The sequence below is a fragment of the Rhinatrema bivittatum genome, chromosome 16, assembly GCF_901001135.1.
Source record: "Rhinatrema bivittatum chromosome 16, aRhiBiv1.1, whole genome shotgun sequence".
Lineage (NCBI taxonomy): Eukaryota > Metazoa > Chordata > Amphibia > Gymnophiona > Rhinatrematidae > Rhinatrema > Rhinatrema bivittatum.
The window spans coordinates 69,670,143-69,685,923 of record NC_042630.1 but is presented as its reverse complement, the minus strand read 5'-3'; the positions used below and the strand labels follow the sequence as shown (position 1 = coordinate 69,685,923).

At 48.7% G+C, this 15,781-nt stretch overlaps 1 long non-coding RNA gene across 1 annotated transcript in view; it reads right to left on the bottom strand.

Annotated features, from left to right (window-relative positions):
* Window positions 1-15,781, bottom strand: part of LOC115078877 — an 87,225-nt gene that overhangs the window by 39,808 nt on the left and 31,636 nt on the right. The gene's annotated exons all lie outside the window — the stretch shown is intronic.

The window sequence follows — 15,781 nt, the reverse complement described above, 5'->3', positions numbered from 1 at the left end:
ACTCTATTTCCAAACATCTAGCCGATATTATTAACTGCTCACTTTCACAAGGAATTTACCCAGATGCTCTCAAACTGGCCACTCTTAAACCCATACTCAAGAAACTGAACCTGGACCCTGGAGACCCTAACAATTTCTGCCCTATATCCAACCTGCCGTTTGTTGCCAAGCTCATGGAAAAAGTGGTTAACAACCAACTATCAGAGTATCTTGAAGAACATCAAATTCTCCACACAGCACAATACGGATTCCGTAAATCACATAGCACCGAAATCCTCCTCATCTCCCTCACGGACCACCTCAGCATGGGCCTTGACAAAGGACATTCCTTCTTTTTAGTGCTCCTCGATATCTCCGTGGCATTCGATACAGTCAACCACTCCATCTTATTAGATCGGCTATAGGACATAGGGATAACAGGATCAGCACTCAGATGGTTTGACTCATTTCTCAGCGACAGAGGCTATAAAGTCAAAGTCAATAATAAGGAATCTCCACACATCAATTCTTCACTTGGAGTACCCCAGGGCTCTTCTCTATCTCCCACCCTGTTCAATGTCTACCTCCTTTCCCTTTGCCAATTACTCATGACTTTAAATCTGAAATACTACATATATGCGGACGACGTTCAAATTTTGATCCCCATAACCGAATCTCTGGTAAAATCACTCAAGCAATGGGACAACTGTCTGCAAAGGATTAACCTCCTCCTTACTGGCCTTAACTTGGTGCTTAATGCAGCCAAGACGGAACTCCTTATCATACCAGAAGATGGTGACCTCCACCAAAAGTCGTTCTCCAACACTCAAATCTCCCAAGCAAGAGACTTGGGAGTTATAATTGATAGACATCTGAGTTTAAAGAAGTTCATAAACCACACTACCAAGGATTGCTTCTACAAACTACAAGTGCTGAAAAGACTCAAGCCGCTACTACATTTCTACGACTTCAGATCTGTTCTCCAGGCTATTCTGTTTTCTAAGGTAGATTATTGTAATGCTATTCTTCTAGGTCTCCCTGCATCTACCACAAAACCCCTCCAGATGCTCCAGAACGCAGCGGGCGATGAATACTAATGAACACCAAGCGGAGAGATCACATAAACGCCTATCCTCAGGGATCTGCATTGGCATTGGCATCCACCACCAGGTCCCCCTTGACAGGCAATTTCCACTCAAACTTCACACCTCGGCCAGACCCATTAGAGAAGCTTATAAGGGATCTCTACAAGCCCCCCCTAACAAAGTTGTTCACCGATCAACCATCAGAGAACGGGCCTTCTCGACAGCAGGACCTTCCATCTGGAACGCCATACCCCCAGACCTCAGACAGGAATCTTGTCTTTTGATTTTTTAAAAAAAAACTTAAGACGTGGTTATTCAGACAAGCCTTCCCCCTAATCCAGCCTAGCATTGCCATACCTTTGTCTTGCCATAGATCAGAGCAGATGTAGGCCTCTCTTGCACCCTCATCTCTTCTGTTGTATTCATTTTTTTTTTTAGTTCTTTCCCTCCTCTGCCTTTCTTCTCCCAGTTATAGTCCCTTGTTTTAATTGTAACTTTTGCTCCTTCTGGTTAAGGTTATCGTTTTAATACCCTGTTCCATGTAAACCGGCCTGATTTGATTGTATCAAGAAGGTCAGTATAGAAAAGCTTTAAATAAATAAATAAATAAATAAATAAATAAATAATCGTTCACTTTACCAGATAAAACTGGGGGATGACCTGAGTGCCAGCTATCCTGAGGGAAACAGCTACTAGATGGTTCGGTTAGTCTTTCGCCCCTATACCCAGGTCGGACGACCAATTTGCACATCAGGTCTGCTACGGACCTCCACCAGATGCTACGGATGCTCCACCAGATGCTACCGGATGCTCCACCACTTCCCCGACGGGGCAGGTGAGACGGGCTGGTGGTGCGCCCGCTGCAGGATGCAGCAGGATCCCACCTCAAGCCGGCGCACGCCGGCCCTCACCTTCATTGCACCACAGGGTTTTGGGAAGCCCTCTGACTAGCGTGCATGTTAGACTCCTTGGTCCATGCTTCAAGACGGGTTGGGTGGACCCCTGGCACCCGGCGTGGGCCTCCTCGCCCAGCGGTGCAACACGGTCCGGTGCACTGAGGACAGTCTGCCCCCGGTTGACAGTCGCGCCGGGAGCGGGGTGCTCTGTCCCCCTTCCCCAGGCACCACCCCTTGCAAGGGGGAGGGGGTTTCGGAGGGAGGGTTGCAGCATCAGTCATCTCCTTCGGTCCAGGGGGAAACAGCAAAGCTGCTGCCGGGGGAGGCTATACACGTGCCACCGGAGCAGCGAGCAACCTGCCCCCCCCTTCCCGAGGCCTTCCCAGCCGACCCGAGCTGGTTGCGGTGCACCGTCGTGGAGGAAATGCACCCTGTGGGGACCAGGGCCATCCAGAAAGTGTTCCCCGCCCAAGGGGGATCCGCTGCCCCGGTCTGGCCGACCTCTTAATGGTTTCATGCCCTCTTGAACTCTCTCTTCAAAGTTCTTTTCAACTTCCCCTTACGGACTTGTTCACTATTGGTCTTGTGCCAGTATTTAGCCTTAGATAGAGTTTACCACCCGCTTTGGGCTGCATTCCCAAACAACCTGACTCCAAGAAGACCTGGTCCCGGTGCGCCGGGGGCCGCTACCGGCCTCACACCGTCTATGGGCTGAGCCTCGTCTTGTCTTGCCTGCCTGTCATGCCCCTATCAACACCAGATTGTGCCTGTCTAACTCCACTGTGCCTCCCTGTCATGCCCCTATCATCACCACAGGGACCTGACTACCTCCACTGTGGCAGCCTGTTTTGCCCGTATCAACTTTCTGCCACTCTACCTTGCTGCCATACACCAGATGACTCTACTCCTTGTGGTGTTCTTGCCATTATCATGGTTCCTTAATGTGTTGATGCAGTCTTCTGTTGCTTTGTCCCTTTATCGGGCTTGGGTTTTTTCTGACACCCTTTCTGCTTGCTATGTCCACCTTCATTGTGCTTGTAAGATGTTGATGCCACTTGTCATTCCACTTTGCCTCTCGTGCTGCCTTTGAGGGTTCATGCAACTGTTAGGGGTGTGCATCGTTCCCTATGAATTGGCAATCCGCAACGTATAGGGACATATTCGTTGTATTTGTGGGGAAGCGAAAACATATCGCAATTCCCCACGAATACAATGAATCTTCGCCGAATTATTCGGGCCGTCTAAAGGAGCCAATTTAAACAAATCCCCCCACCCTCCTGACCCCCCCCCCAAGACTTACCAAAACTCCCTGGTGGTCCAGCTGGGGGTCCGGGAGCCATCTCCTGCAACTCACACCCTCGGCTGCCGGTTTCAAAATGGTGCCAGTTGGCCCCTTTGACATAGTGACGGCAAAGGCTATCAGCGCCAATTTGAATACTTGCAGCCAACGGTCCGAGTGCAGGAGGTTGCTCCCAGACCCCCACTGGACTTTTGGCAAGTTTTGTGGGGGTCAGGAGGGTCCCCCAAGACTTTGCCAAAAGCCCCTGGTGGGTCCATCGGGGGTCTGGGAGTAATCCCCTGCACTCAGGCACTCAAGCACAAGATAGCGCCAGCCATCCATTGCTCCCTACCATGTGACAGGGATTGACCAATGGCACCGGTAGCCCCTGTGACATAGTAGATCAAAGGCTATCGGCGCCATTTTGAAACCGGCAGCCGAGGATGTGAGTGCAGGAGATGGCTCCCGGACCCCCCACTGGACCACCAGGGAGTTTTGGTAAGTCTTGGGGGGGTCAGGAGGGTGGGGGGTTTGTAGTTAATTTAATTTTAGCCGGAACAAATATGAAATAACACATAAACGTATCGGGGGCCCCCCTTGCCGAATGCAACGTATCTGCCCCCCGATAAATACAAATCCCAAATGCAACGTATGGCGTCCCTCTGCACATCCCTAACAACTGTTATCGGTGCTCTCTTTTGAAGCTGTGGGGTGTTTTTGACACTCTCGCTGCTACTTTGCTCCTCTGTTAAAGCACTCTTGGCACTTCTGGTACTCTTTGCCCCTTTACGGTGCCTTAGGCTATTCATGCCACTTTGCCACAGTCTTGGACTGTTTTTATTAGATGGATATTTCTTCCAGGACCAGGCATTGTTGTATTGACATGAATCAGAATGAATCAGAGTGGTGCTTGTGCAGGAAAACAGTTTTTATTAGGGTGCAAGCACTTGGCTGTTGCGGGGCCCCAATGGACCCCTTCCAGTAAAGTTGGGGAATTCAGCAGATGTAGGATTTCAAGGCCTATTCATCACCTGATTTTTAGGAGCCCATTCAGTGGGGTTTAGGTGTGCCTCATCTGTGTTTATTGTCACTGTTGCAGTTCAAAAGAAAATTGCAGGTTTGCTTACTCTGAGGTTGCAAGCAAGAAGAGTCAGAGCGGATGACCCATTCATGGGCCTCGTCTATAATTTGAAGTAAGTGGAGCAAATGTCTTTGGCATGAATCCAATGGTCAAGTCTTTGTAATTGTAAAACTGAATGGAATGGCATGGATTGTAGTATTGTGTAAACAATTTGAATAATTCCATATTTTGAACATCTGGGGTCAATGAAGTTGTCTGTTTCTTGGCTTAGCGATGAGGTGCAAGCCTTAGTGGGTGACATATGGATCCAGGCTTTAACCTTTGAATCTGTATGTGTGGAGAGTAATACTTTATGTCAGCTTGTGGTCTTGGCAATGCAATATGGATCTGTTGAAAAGTATTTTGTAATATAAAATCATTAAGTCCATGGATTAAAACAAATCATATTCAATCAAGTTTATGTTCAGTGCTGGGGTACTGATGTTAGCATGGGAGTCCAGTAATCACTTCAAAGGTTCAAGATTAGTGTCTCTGGTTGCGTTGGGTCATGTCGCAGCTTCAAACCTGGATCCGACCTAGGCCAAGGTCCAGGAACTTGCCTCTGGGTCGGGTCGCAGCGTTGGTCCTGGGTCCTGGCTGAGGCCCTGGCATCAGGTCCTGGCCTCTGGATTGGGTTGCAGCTTCAGGCCTGGGTCTGGCTTTGGCTGAGGCATCAGCCTTGAGTAGGCCAAGGCCTCAATAACCTACTGTGGCCTTGGCCTATGAAATCCGAGGCTTCAGCCTAGCCCTTGCTGCAGATTCTCATTGGACTGGGTAAGTGGGGGCCGGGGGGGAATCCTGGCCCTGGCATTTTTCCTGGAGGATGGGAGGGAGGGAGGCTTCGCTTTTATTTTTTAGTCATTTTTTTTATTGCTCGATTCGTTTTTTTTTCACACGAATGAAATGAATCCAGCAATCCACGAACCGAAATTTGTGGAAAAGCATCTCCCAAAACCAAACCGAATAACAAAAATGAAGTTTTTTTTCCCCCTGGACATCCCTATTGTTAATATTGTTTATTACTGTTATATGTATAAGAAAAATTGAAAAGCATTTCAATTTCAAATTGTTGTCTACTGTTAGAAAATGTTTTGTTTTTTTTAAATATTGTTAAAAAATAATGGTTGACAAAAAACCTGAATATTTATATATTGATTATGATAACTCCTAATTCTTTTCTTTTAGAAAATAAAATGTGTTTATCTTTTCACTTTCGGAGTTATTTACTGTAGAGGTTTCAAGATGTTTATCCTAAATTATTGCTGTTTCCCTTCTCTATTCCCTGGGAGACTTTGCTGGTAGGGTTCTGGATCCCATTCCTGCACAGGAGAAGAAGAGGGCACCAAACAATACACCCCTCATGTGGCTCCAGCTAGAGACCTTGCAACACAAACATCTAACACCCCCACCTACCTCCTCCCACAACAGCAGGAAAAAGTCTGTGTTACAGGGAGGCGCTGTTTAGAAGCATTATCTTCCATTCTATAATGAAATGCTTTAGTATCCATAATAGTCCTGGAGAAAGCTGAATTCTTTGAAACTATCATAGCTTCTATCCATGGAATAGGAATTTGGGGTCAATCATAGTTTCCATCCATGGAATAGGAATTTGGGGTCATCATAGCTTCCATCCATGAAATAGGAATTTGGTGGAGGGAAGGGTTCTGTTAGAGTTCTTTGTTGGGGTTAGGATTATGATTCTCATGTAGCTGCTTTTATTGCCACATAATTTTGCCACTTTCCCTAGGTGTGGCTTTTTTTTTAACTGTATAAATTTTTCTTCAAGGAACAAATATGAGAAATAGCATGTGATGACTGTGTAATCTATTAACCAATATCAATAGGACCTGAAAAGAGTGGATTATGGTCACAGCTTGTTCTCACAGTTCGTCTCTTTGGCTCTGCAAACTCCTTTCATTACCTGGATCATGGAGGAGGAAAGTGTTAGAAGAAAGTTAGGGTGTTTTGACTCCTTGGCTCTGAGGTTTTGAAGCTAATAAGCCCTGCTGTTCTAATAGCACAAACTGTACCAGAAACATGAAAATTATGATGCTTTTATATACTCAATCAAGCAGCCCCACACCATTAAAAATAATGGAACAGGGCTGGAAGGAACCTGAAGAGGTAATCCACCAGTCCAGCCTCCTTCCTTTGGGCTGGATCCTCTTTACTTATATTATCGTACATAAATGTTTGCCTTACATTTTAAAAGCCTCCAATGACCTGAGTTTTCATCACCTTTCCTCCCCCATGCACACCTGATTACCCTCATAAAAAAAGTCTTACTAATGTCTAAATTAAATTTTCCCTGTTCTTATTTAAGCACATTACTTCTTATCCTTTCCTCAGTGGAAAGGATGAACCGTTCATCATCCTCTCTATCCTCCCCCCATTTTATGTATATGTTGTAGGGAGCCATACAATGGTAGCAATTAGGGATGTGAATCGTTTTTGAACGATTAAAATTATCTTCAGATAATTTTAAAATCGTCCAAAATCGTTAGAGTGCACGATACAATACAAATGCCCACGATTTATCATCAGGGGCATTTGTATTGTATCGTTAAACAGGGGGCGGGAAAACCGGCACACCAAAAAAACCCTAACACCCACCCCGAACCTTTAAAACAAACTCCCACCCTCCCGAACCCCCCCAAAATGTTTTAAATGACCTGGGGTCCCGGCGCGATGATCCAGGCGCGATGTCCTGCTCTCTGGCCACGGCTGCTGTGAAGAGAAATAGCGCCGGTGGCCCTTTGCCCTTATGTGACAGGGCAAAGGTAGCGCCGGCGCCATTTTGATTCCTAGCTCCCGACGTCACGCGTCCAGGAGATCACTCCCGGACCCCCGCTGGACCCCCAGGGACTTTTGTGGCCGGCGCCATTTTGCAATACGGCTCGAGTGCAAGAGGTCGTTCCCGGACCCCCGCTGGACTTTTGGCAAGTCTTGTGGGGGTCAGGAGGCCCCCCCAAGCTGGCCAAAAGTCCCTGGGGGTCCATGGCCTGGGCAACCTGTTGCACTGGAGGTGGAGTCTTGGCCTGGTGCAGGATTGGTACGGCCCTCTGGTTGGACTCAGAGAGGCCTGCCACCAGGAGGCAGAGCACACGAGGAGACAAAGGCTAGCTGGAGCTTCTCCAATAACAGTCCGGGGTTTCCACAGATTGAGCCCTTGGGTACCCGGACCACCTGGACTTAGGTGAGCCTCAGATGGTCTCCCAGAGAGGTAGCGGAGGGGTGTGCCCACCACGAGCAAGGGTGCACGGCTGATGCAAAGAGGCTGGATCAGGCCCAAACTGGAAGCTCCGGAGACCTCAGGGAAGTAGCAGTTCAGGAAGGTTCTCCGGGTGAGGCAGGCAGCGCTTGTGGGTCTAGTCGGGTGAAGGCCACGGGTAGAATCCGAGCAGGTTGGTCTGGTAGTCACGGTAGGCCAGAAGAGTGTCAGAGTGAAACGCAAGAGTCAAAGCCAGAGTATCCATCCAGAAGTGGTCAGTCAAAGCAGGGGTCAATACCAAGGTCAGTCCGAGCGTAGTCAAGGCAAGCGAGGGTCAGTTCCAGGCAACAGATGAAGAGAGTGGTCAGGCAGGCAGTGGTCAGTTCCGGGCAGCAGATGAAGAGAGTAGTCAGGCAGGCAGTGGTCAGTTCCGGGCAGCAGATGAAGAGAGTAGGTAGGCAGGCAGTGGTCAGTTCCCGGCAGCAGATGAAGAGAGTAGTCAGGCAGGCCAAGGTCATTACCAGAGATCAGTCCGAGAAGGTACTACCTGAGTAAGGACACAGGATGCAGGAACACTGGAACACATGGAGACGCTGGAACAAGGAGACGCTGGAACACAGGATTAGGCAAACTAGTACACCACATTGTCAACCCGATTGCCAAGGCGAGGTCCTGGGGACAGGGCCTCGCTATATATACAGGGCTGTTACGTGATATCATCATTCTGCATCCGAATCGGCTTTCCCTCGCTTGGCCCTGGACCTATGCATCAAAGGATGGGGAATGGACCAATACATTTTGGAGCTAGCCGTTGGGAAGACAACTGTAGTTGGATGTCCTTACTACTAAGCCAGACTATTTGTCCAGGCAGGAACAGAGGTGCGGTCCGGTGATGGGCATCTGTGATGCGTTTGGCCCAGTCCAGAGCCGGTGTATGGTTTGTGCTGTAGATCGGGCTGCAGGTGAGGGTACACTGAGTGGAACCGGCAGGGGTAGGAGAGGTTGACGGCCAAAGACTACAGCGAAGGGGGAAACTTCCATGGCAGAGGCGATAAGGGTGTTATGGGATAGTTCTGCCCATGGCAGGAGGTCAGCCCAGTTATCTTGCTGGTCGTTGACATATGATCGCAGGAAGGTTTTCAAAGAGCGATTAGTCCTCTCTGCCTGGCCATTTTTTTGTGGATGATATGCTGACATTAAGTTTAATGTGATATTGAACGTTTTACAGAGAGACCTCCAATACTTAGCGGCAAATTGAGGGCCACGATTGTAGACGATTTCTTGTGGTAGTCCATGTAAATGAAATACGTGGGTTAAGAAGAGTCGAGCTAGCTCTGGAGCCGATGGGAGTCCAGGTAAGGGGACAAAGTGGGCCATTTTTGAGAAGCTGTCTATTATGACCCAGATTGCAGTATTTCCTTTTGAAGGAGGCAGATCCACGACGAAGTCTGTGGAAAGACTAGACCAGGGCTCAGTGGGCGCAGGAAGTGGTTGAAGAAGCCCCCATGGGTGGCCAGTTGGGGGGTTTTGCTGTGTGCAAACCGGACAGGAGTCCATGTATTCTTGGGAGTCCTTTGTCATACCAGGCCACCAATAGTGCCTTGGGAGCATCTCAAGAGTTCGGGCTCGACCGGGGTGACCGGCCAGCTTGGAGTTGTGATCCCAACGAAGTACACATTCACGGAGATGGCGGGGGACTACCGTCTTCCCTGCTGGTACCGTGGTGGTGACTGCAATAGATATGCAAGCTGGATCAATAATGTGCCTGAGAGTCTCGGGTGTGTCTGCTGGCTCGACGGAGCGAGAGAGCTCGTCTGCATGGAGATTTTTTGCCGCTGGGCGATAGCAGAGCTCAAAGTTGAAGCGTGCAAAGAATAGGGCCTAGCGAGCTTCTCTTGGGTTAAGTAACCGGGCCTCCTTTAGGTGTTCCAGGTTTTTATGGTCAGTAAATATTGTGAATCTATGTTGAGCCCCTTCAAGCCAGGGACACCATTCCTGGAGGGCAAGTTTCACTGCTAGGAGTTCGCGGTCCCCTATGGTATAATTTTGTTCTGTGGAGGAAAATTTATGTGAATAAAAGGAACATGGAACTAGGGTGGGGTATTGACTCAAGACTGTTCCTTCTCCAATCGTGGATGCATCGACTTCGACTATGAAGGGGTGGTTAGAATCTGGGTGACTTAAACACGGGCCAGTGCAGAAGGCCTCTTTCAAGGCATGGAATACTGATTGGGCCTTGGGGGTCCACACTCAGGGATCACATCCCTTCTTCGTCATAGAGGTGAGTGGAGGGGCCAGCCTGGAGTAATTGGAGATTAAGTTTCGATAGTAATTTGTGAATCCAAGGAATCTTTGTAGGGCTTGGAGACCCACTGGTTGAGGCCAATCTTGAATACCCTGGAGTTTGTTGGGGTCCATGGTGAATCCACATCTGGAGATGATATAGCCCAGGAAAGGGACACTAGGTTGTCAAAAATGCACTTCTCCAATTTAGCATAGAAATGGTGGTCTCTGAGATGCTGGAGGACTGTTTGAACATGGGAATGATGAGACTTCAGATCTTTGGAGAAGATTAATGTATCATCCAGATACACTACAACGAATGAATACAAAATGTCCCGGAAAATCTTGTTCATTAGCCACTAGAAGACTGCAGGGGAGTTGCAAAGTCCGAAGGGTATTACTACATACTCACAGTGTCTGTCTCTTGTGTTGAAGGTGGTTTTCCAGATGTCTTCCGATTGAATCCATACTAGATTATATGCCCCACATAGATCTAGTTTAGTAAAGATTTGTGTACCCTGCAGCCGGTTGAACAGTTCACTGATAAGTGGCAGTGGGTACCAGTCCTTACGGGTTACTGCATTCAAACCTCGGTAGTCTATGCATGGTTTTAGACTGCCATCCTTTTTCTTTACAAAGAAGAACCCGGTGCCTGTGGGGGAAGTAGAAGGTCTTATGAACCCTTTGGCCAAATTTTCCTTGATGTATGCCGACATCGCTTGAGTTTCTGGGAGTGAAAGAAGATAGGTTCTGCCCTTGGGAGTTCTATGGGGCAGTTAAACTTCTGGAGTGAGGCAGGATATTGGCATTTTGTTTAGAGAACATGTCTTTAAATTCCAATATGGAGCAGGTAACCTGGGAAGGGTTGTAGAGCTTAGGACTGTCACGGATGGAGACACTTGCAGTAAACAGTGGGTTTGACATCAAGGGCTCCACTGGATGAGTTGCAGGGATTGCCAGTCGAAGTGGGGTGCATGTAACTGGAGCCAAGGAAGTCCAAGGACTACGGGGTGTGTTCATCGTTTCAAGATCAGGAGGGAGATTCCTCGTCATGGAGGGTCCCAACAGTGAGGAGAATAACCAAAGTACGGTGAGTGATACGATCAGGGAGACGTTCTTCCTGAATTGAGGCAATACATAGTGGTACCTCCAATGGTTGGACTGGTATCTGAAGGAGTGTGACAATCTCTTCTAAAATGAAATTTCCACTCGCCCCAGTGTCCACGAGGGCGGTGGTGGCGAATGAACGTGACTCCCTAAGGAGGGAGGCAGGCAGCAACAGTTGAGGGCCAGAAACTGTAGCGCCCAAGCTCAGGACCCCCGCCAGGCTCAGGCTTTGGAGTTTCCCGGCCACACAGGACAAGTCTGGAGAAGATGTCCGGAACCACCGCAATACAAGCAGAAACCAGATTTTCTTCGTTGGAAACGTTCCTCTGGAGTCAGGAGGCCACGGTTGATCTGCATTGGCTCCTTGGGAGGTTGAGGGGCTGCTGGTAAGGCCTTCAAGTGGGACTCACCAAACGTGGTGGCTGTAGGGCAGGAGGTCGAAGAACACTTAACTCCTGATGCCGTTGCCGAAGACGGTAGTCAATTTAACTGACCAGGGAGATCAGGTCTTCCAGAGATACGGGTATCTCGCGGGTGGCTAGCTCATCTTTAAAGGCAGGAGACAGTCCCTCAAGGTAGAGTGCCTGCAGGCAGTCCTCTTGCCAACCCAACTCAGTTGCTAGAGTTCTGAACTCCACTGTATATTCAGCGAGCAAATGCGAACCTTGACGGAGGTGGAATAGGTGGTGGCCAGCGACTGCCTGTCGACCTGGGTCCTCAAAGGTGCATCAGAAGACAGATATGAACTGAGGGAGCTGGTGAAGAATTGTTTTGGAACGCTCCCAGAGTGGGGAAGCCCATGTTAGGGCCTTCCCTTCAAGACGCGAGAGGATAAACGAGCTCTTTGTTGCTTCATCATGGAAAAGCGAGGGTTGCAGTGAAAACTGCATATAACATTGATTTCTGAAGCCGACAAAGGCAAGGATCCCCATTGAAATGGGGTGGAGTGGGAGGGCCAGCAGTGCCCGTGAGGAAAAGGTATGGGCAAGAGCCACTGGGTTGGCCATGGCAGATTCCTCCAATTAAGAACGCATCTTTTCCATGGAGGAGGCCAACGCGTCCATGATCCATTGTTGCTCTCAGACACGAGTGACCAGACCAGGGATGGCCTGCAAGGCAGGAGACTCTGCCGAGTCCATGGCCTGGGCAACCTGTTGCACTGGAGGTGGAGTCTTGGCCTGGTGCAGGATTGGTACGGCCCTCTGGTTGGACTCAGAGAGGGCCTGCCACCAGGAGGCAGAGCACACGAGGAGACAGAGGCTAGCTGGAGCTTCTCCAATAACAGTCCGGGGTTTCCACAGATTGAGCCCTTGGGTACCCGGACCTTCTGGACTTAGGTGGGCCTCAGATGGTCTCCCGGAGAGGTAGCGGAGGGGTTTGCCCACCACGAGAAAGGGTGCACGGCTGATGCAGAGAGGATGGACCAGGCCTGAACTGGAAGCTCCAGAGACTTCAGGGAAGTAGCAGTTCAGGAAGGTTCTCCAGGTGAGGCAGGCAGCGCTTGTGGGTCTATTTGGGTGAAGGCCGCGGGTAGAATCCGAGCAGGTTGGTCTGGTAGTCACGGTAGGCCAGAAGAGAGTTTCCGAGTGAAGCGCAAGAGTCAAAGCCAGAGTATCCATCCAGAAGTGGTCAGCCAAAGCAGGGGTCAATACCAAGGTCAGTCTGAGCGTAGTCAAGGCAAGCAAGGATCAGTTCCAGGTGGCAGATGAAGAGAGTAGTCAGGCAGGCCGAGGTCAGTACCAGAGATCAGTCCGAGAAGGTACTACCTGAGTAAGGACATAGGATGCAAGAACACTGGAACACACAGAGACTCAGGTGTTGGGTTTGTGGCTTAGTGTGGACTCAGTCGCAGTGGTGATAACTCCTCCCATGGGGAGGGGCCCCATGGGGAACCACAGCGATAGGCTAGACTCAGAGAGCAGACACTGATGATGGAAAGCTTTATTGTACTGCTGTAGATAGATGGTAGAAGTGCAGGAAGAGATGGCACTGCAGTCCAGCAAGCTGCCAATACATTCAGACAGCCTCAGATGGAGTAAACTCACCCAAATGTACAAGGTTGGTAGTGTTCCGCAGAGAGGGATAAGCCAAACCTGAAGGGTGGAAATTTAGAGCTGGATCATAGAGGTACTCACTGAAGAGTAATGCAGGAATCCTCTTGGTAGTTGGTATAGGTGGGACCGGAGGTCTGTGATGCAGGAAGCACTGTGCAGGATAGACCCTCGAGGAGCAAGTACCTAGAGGCACAGGAGATCCTGAAAAGAAGAGAGAGAAACCCCTGAGGAGCGGTTGTCTAGTTAGAAGTAGAAATCCCTGAAGGGAAGTAGGAAGCGAGAGGTCCCCAAGGAGCAAGTGCCCAGAGCTTCTTCAGGAGCGAGATACCCCGGAGGGTAGCGAGGAGTCTAAGCATGCAGCTTAGAAGCGGTCAGAGTAGCTAAACTGAAGTCCTTGCTAACTCGTTCTTTGTGAGCTGAACGGAGGCTGAAATACCTGGAGGTATTGACGTCATGCGATGGGGCGCCCCCGAGGTTCCCGCCATGATGTGTTGATAAGCATAGGCAGTGTGCGCGTGCACACCCTGGGAGGCCACGGGAAGGAGCATGATGGACGGGGACACCCATGCTGAGTTGGAGACACCGAGGGTTTCGGCACTTGGCACCGGAGGCAGTCATCTTACCCGTGGAGGAGGAGAAAGGCAAAAGAGAGGTGCAGCAGAGTGGTCGCAGCCATCTGTGACAGACGGATGCAACAGTAGGAACAAGGAGACTCTGGAACAAGGAAACGATGGAACACAGGATTAGGCAAGGTCCTGGGGATAGGGCCTCGTTACGTATAGGGCTGTTACGTAATGTCATCATTCTGTGTTCAAATCGGTTTTCCCACGCTTGGCCCTTTAAAGCTGAGGATGTCGGCTGCGCGCGCGCCTAGGGGCAGGGCCGCGGCAGCCAAAGATGCGGACCCCCAACGGGAGCTCCGCTGCAAGGCCTGTGGCGTGGAAGAAGCCGGAGAGGGCCATAGTGAGTCTTGGGGATGCCAGGAGCTGGCAAGACTGGAGCTAGTAGAGGGCAGCGCGAGGTGAGCAGGCCCGGTCGCGGCACCCATGCAGCCGGGAAATCAACAGATCCAACCCAAAGTGCCTTACAAAACTAACATGAAAAAATAGCAAAGGGTGAAGGAACAAAGAGTGAATGAATAACCTAAAAATGAAATGTTTGGAAAAGCTAGTTAAAATAAGAGGGTTTTCAATGGGAGGGAGGGGGCATCTTGAATGTCATATGGTCCAGAAGCAAGGTGGAAGTGGGCAAGTGGAGTAGTTATAAAGGGCTTAAGAAGATAAGAACATAAGAAATTGCCATGCTGGGTCAGACCAAGGATCCATCAAGCCCAGCATCCTGTTTCCAACAGAGGCCAAACCAGGCCACAAGAACCTGGCAATTACCCAAACACCAAGAAGATCCCATGTTACTGATGCAATTAATAGCAGTGGCTATTCCCTAAGTAAACTTGATTAATAGCAATTAATGGACTTCTCTTCCAAGAACTTATCCAAACCTTTTTTGAACCCAGCTACACTAACTGCACTAACCACATCCTCTGGCAACAAATTCCAGAGCTTTATTGTGTGTTGAGTGAAAAAGAATTTTCTCCGATTAGTCTTAAATGTGCTACTTGCTAACTTCATGGAATGCCCCTAGTCCTTCTATTATTCGAAAGTGTAAATAACCGAGTCACATCTACTCGTTCAAGACCTCTTATGATCTTAAAGACCTCTATTATATCCCCCCTCAGCCGTCTCTTCTCCAAGCTGAAAAGCCCTAACCTCTTCAGCCTTTCCTCATAGGGGAGTTGTTCCATCCCCTTTATCATTTTGGTTGCCCTTCTCTGTACCTTCTTCATTGCAACTATACCTTTTTTGAGATACGGCGATCAGAATTGTACACAGTATTCAAGGTGTGGTCTCACCATGGAGCGATATAGAGGCATTATGACATTTTCCGTTTTATTAACCATTCCCTTCCTAATAATTCCTAACATTCTATTGCTTTTTTGACTGCTGCAGCACACTGAGCCGACGATTTAAATGTATTATCTACTATGATGCCTAGATCTCTTTCTTAGGTGGTAGCTCCTAAATTGGAACCTAACATCGTGTAACTACAGCAAGGGTTATTTTTCCCTATATGCAATACCTTGCACTTGTCCACATTAAATTTCATTTGCCATTTGGATGCCCAATCTTCCAGTCTTGCAAGGTCCTCCTGTAATGTATCACAGTCTGCTTGTGATTTGGCCCCTTATTGCTTGATGCAATAAGGGGCCAATATAATAAAACAGCAATTTAATTTGTTTGAGTTTTACTTAATGCATACAGTAAAAGCATATAACCCTGCAGGATGTATTATGCTAAAGGAATGCAAATTAAGCAGGAGTAAAAATAAAGCACGCTATATGAAAAATATTTGCTAAAAATATGAGATAACCTGCAAATCCACTAATGCAGTAAAATGCTTTAAAACAGAAATAAGGAGGAATGTAACCAAAATGGACACAGCATGCAAGATTGCTGCTGTGTATCGCAACTTGGGCACAATTTTACATGCATGGCCATTTGGGCAAGGCATGCCTAGTTAAATCAAAGGGTAGGCTCTATTGGCATTGTGTATCCTGACTTGGGCATAAAAAGAATGTGAATGGTTTGACTGTATGTTATCTCCTCAGAGAGCTTATTCTTTCATTTCACTTGGCCTGCCTTGCTAAAATGGACTTGCATGCGAGATTGTGCCCAAGTCAGGATGCACCGCAGCAATCTCGCATGCAAGG